The sequence below is a fragment of the Myotis daubentonii genome, chromosome 3 (assembly GCF_963259705.1).
Source record: "Myotis daubentonii chromosome 3, mMyoDau2.1, whole genome shotgun sequence".
Classification (NCBI taxonomy): Eukaryota; Metazoa; Chordata; class Mammalia; order Chiroptera; family Vespertilionidae; genus Myotis; species Myotis daubentonii.
Window position 1 is genome coordinate 125,136,911 of NC_081842.1, and position 4,337 is coordinate 125,141,247.

The window sequence follows — 4,337 nt, forward strand, 5'->3', positions numbered from 1 at the left end:
AGAAGGGCGGTGCTGGGTGGCTGGGAGCAGGGGCGGAGCTGCAGAAAGAGCAGGGCGGGCCCAGCAGGAGTCTGGGCACTGCCAGTAGAAGCCTAGATGAGGGTGAGCAGGGGGAGATGAGCACCTTTTTCGAGTCTGGGCGAACTCAGACGTCTGGCAAGGACCTTGTGGCTTAGGTCCTGCCTAAGTGTGAATCACTGAGATGACATAATGGATCCCCTCTTACAGGGCAAAGTAGCCCCTCTGAATCTCATCTATATACTCCAAATCGGTTTTGTTTTCTGTGTTTCTGTTTTGTCAGCTGATGGTCATTGGTGCCAGTTCAATGTCACCAGGAATCCCCAATTTAGGGTGCAGTGAAGAAGGAAACGTTATTCAGTGCAAACAGTTCTATTGTGATACAGCTCAGTTACTAGCATGAAGCAGCAGGTGGCAAGGTGGCTCTGGCTAGCCAGCTCTGCTCTGCTCTGGTCTGCTCTGCTCTGGTCTGCTCCACCTGCTCCATTCCCATCTCCCTCTTCCTGTTTCTCCAGGAAACAATCTTGAGTGGAAAGAGAAAGTGTGCTCCCAGAGCCAGAAGGAAGCTGGCTTAAATAGAGAGAAGTCCCCACACCTGGTCTCTGATTGGTCCATCCTCATGCAAAGGAAGACTCCAAGTTCTCAAAGTTTCATTGCTCCAAAAAGCACTGTCCTGATTGGTCAGAATGGAGCTGCTCTGATTGGTTAGTGAAAATGCTGATAAGGATAGAAGTGCACAGTTCCAGTTGAATGGGAAAGCCTCAGTCTTAAAGATTGAAATATATTCTCAGGACTCCTTTCTAAGGGCTGGCTCAGATGCAGGAACACAGTGCAGGCAGGCAGCTCAGTGCAATCTTCTCCTTGAAGTGCCCTCCTGGTGAGCCCGCACACCCCCTGCTCCTCTCCTCCTATAGAAATGGCTGCAAGGGTCTGTCCTATAAATTTGAGTCTATTTAGCCACCAAGAGTCTTTGGTAGGTATCTTCTTTCTCAGGTTCCCCAGTTCCAAACAACAACCTTGATGTCACTATCTTTAAAACCAAAATGAATTTAGCCCATATTCTTCTCAAGGTGATGGCAACACCACTATTTCTGTGGGTCGTTTGTTGGTTTCCCACTTTAAATGTCTGGGAATGTAACTTCACCAAAATTTGTAGTGGTTGAGGGTCTGAAATAATTCTGCATTCATTGAACTTGTCCCCTGTTTTCTTACAAATCTCAACATGAAAGAGCAACCAAGAAAAAGCCCGTGTGTGTGTGTGTGTGTGTGTGTGTGTGTTTGTGTGTGTGTGTTAGTATGGATAATATAGTGTGAAAGGGATTGTAGATTTTTGTTTGTTTGTTATTTACTCTGAGAACTTGTTCATCATGAAAAGGGTCTAGGAAGGCCCAATAATGAGTGATAAAAATACTCCTCATAGGTTTTTTTCTTAAGCAGGAAGAGTTTAATAATGAAGATTTTAGACTGATTTATAGTATATTAAATAAAGAAACCAACACTTATTGAAAGCCACTTATTGCTAAATTCAAGTGGTTTGATCAGATCTGGTAAGCTCTCCACCATTTCTCACAGAACCAGAGCACCACTCACTGGTTTCTTCAAAGAGGTCAATGTGAGAAAGTCAGGAAAGAGAGGCTGCTCTGAGAAGTTGTTAAATAAAAATATGAGACACAGTAGTTGAAGAAAAAGTTTTCTGAATTTTATTTTTTCTCCTGCCATGTTGTATTTGTGCTCACCTGGAGTAGGCAATCTGGGTTAAATAGAAAACAAATCCATTTCCTAAATCAATGTGTATACTGTATATAAGGTTCAGACAAAATTGATCATTATACATCAATCAAGCAATACATTTACTCCCTAATGTGGAGGCAAAGTAACTGTTCTGTCAAATAACATTGGAGTGTTCTCCTTGTGAATTTAAAATATAAATGGCCACAATAAAAGCTCAGAGATACTTACACACTCAGGAAGGTACGGTGTTTCTTATATCTACCAAATGAGCACAAGCTTACCCGAGCTCCCATCCAGGAATCTCCCCCAGAGTGAAATGTGTGTGAGCACGTGCACCTGCAGACATGTACAGGAATGTGCATAGCAGCGTGCTATGTATTAGACCCGCATTTGGAAACCACATAAATGCCCATCAGCAGAAGAACAGACTAATAAATACAACAGAATAATATACAGTAAGAAAAATGAGCAAACTACAGCAATTCACAGCAACACGGATGCAGCTCACAGCTGCACTCTTGAATGAAAGAACAGACACAGAAAGCTGTGTAGTTTTGTTATAGAAAGTTCAAAACAGTCAGAATTAACCTATAGGGCAGGGGTGGGCAACCTTTTTGTGAGTGCGTGCCAAAGCCAGTACAATCTCTGACTCGAAATTCTTCTGCGTGCCAACCCTAATTTTTGGAGAAAATGTTACGCCTACTTGATATCTCTTAAGAAATGTGAAGAACCTTGAAGAAATAATAAAATTCATTTGAACAACAAAAACACAGTATATGATGATGAAAAATACATTTATTTTTTAATGTATACATGTACACTGATAGTCGGACAGAAAACTTTATGACTCCGTTTGATATTGTCAGTGGGACTTTTGCTGCTGCATCACTGATGACAAAGATTTTACATCAGGTTTATATTTCATGACCTTCAGAGATATGCACGAGCTACTACTTTCATCCATCAGGCTACTTGTATTATGAGACTTAACAAAATTCATCACTGAGAACAAAGATTCACAATTGTAAATGGAAGATTATAAGAGAGGGTTTCGCGTGCCAGCAAAAGTTACTGGCGTGCCATGTTTGGCAGGCGTGCCAGGGGTTGCCCTACTCCTGCTATAGGGTTTGAAGTCAGGGGAGTGTTCTCTTTGGAAAGCAAGGGGGATTGTACTGACTGTTTTTCTTATTTTCTGTGTTCTCCATGTTCTGGTAGTCAGGGCCTTGATCCTAGAGAGAGTGCTTCTACCAGCGCTATTTCCCAGAGACAGCGAATGGCCCCCTGATGCCCCTGGGAGTGTACCTTTGATATAAATTCAGTGACCACACTCTCAAATAGCTCCTTTATCAAACTCTGACAGGCCCAGCCAATAGTCCCCCTACTCTAAACTACCCCCACACAGGTACTAAACCACTAGAGACTGCTTTAAAAAAATATTTTTTTTAATGATTTCAGAGAGGAAGGGTAGAGGGAAAGAGAGATAGAACCATGAATGATGAGAAAGAATCATGGATCGGCTGCCTCCTGGGAGTTGAGCCCACAACCTGGTCATGTGCCCTTGACCAGATCAAACCTGGGACCCTTCAGTTGGCAGGCCAATGTTCTATCCACTGAGGCAAACTGGTTAAAACCTGAGACTGCTTTTGTAGCCAGCTCACAGCCCCCAAATTATTTAAACTGTCTAATTTAATCATAATATACCTATCCTGCCTTGCTCATTCCTTCCTGTAAGAATTTCAGAAGGCTTCGCCTTCACCCCTGTGTGCCTCCTGGCAGACTGGGTGCTTCCCAGGTCCCGTGTGGTGTGGTGTCAAATGCTTCCGATTTCTAGGGATTTGTATCAGTTAATAATGAGGATTTTGTAATCAAAGAAAGCACAATAATTTGAAGAGAAACATCAACAGTGCTTTATTCAAAGTAATGTCCATCACTAGCTAAACATTTCCCCCATCTTTCAGGTAATTTGTGGATACCGTCCCAATAGAACTCATCTTGTTTTGAGGCAAACCATTCAGAGACCCAATTTTCCACTTCTGCATATGTTTTGAAGTGCTGCTCAGAAAGTGCATGTGCCATTGATCAGAACAAGTGGTAATCTGAAGGAGCAAGTTCTGGTGAAAATGGCGGGCGGGTTAATACTCCCCAGGCACGATCTTTTAACGTGTCTTTAACTGGTTTTGAAGTGTGTGATGGTGCGTTATCATGAAGCAAATTACTTTGCCGTGTCTTCTGGCCCATTCTGGTCATTTCATGATCAAAGCATGGTTCGAATTGATTATTTGTTGTTGGTAGCGATCAGTATTAACAGTTTCACCTGGTTTTAGAAGCTCATAATACACCACACCTTCCTGATCCCACCGAAGGCAGAGCATTGTGTTTTTTCCTAAGCGATTTCTCCTTGCAGTCCATGTTGACGGTTGCCCTGGATCAACCCATGATTTTGTGCATTTCGGATTCTCAAAAGAAATCCACTTTTCATCGCCAGTCACAATTCGATGCAAAAAAGACTTTCTTTCGTGGCATTGAAGCAACCTTTTACTGACGAGTTTTTGGTTTTCCATTTGTCTTTCTTTCCGTTGATGTGGCAC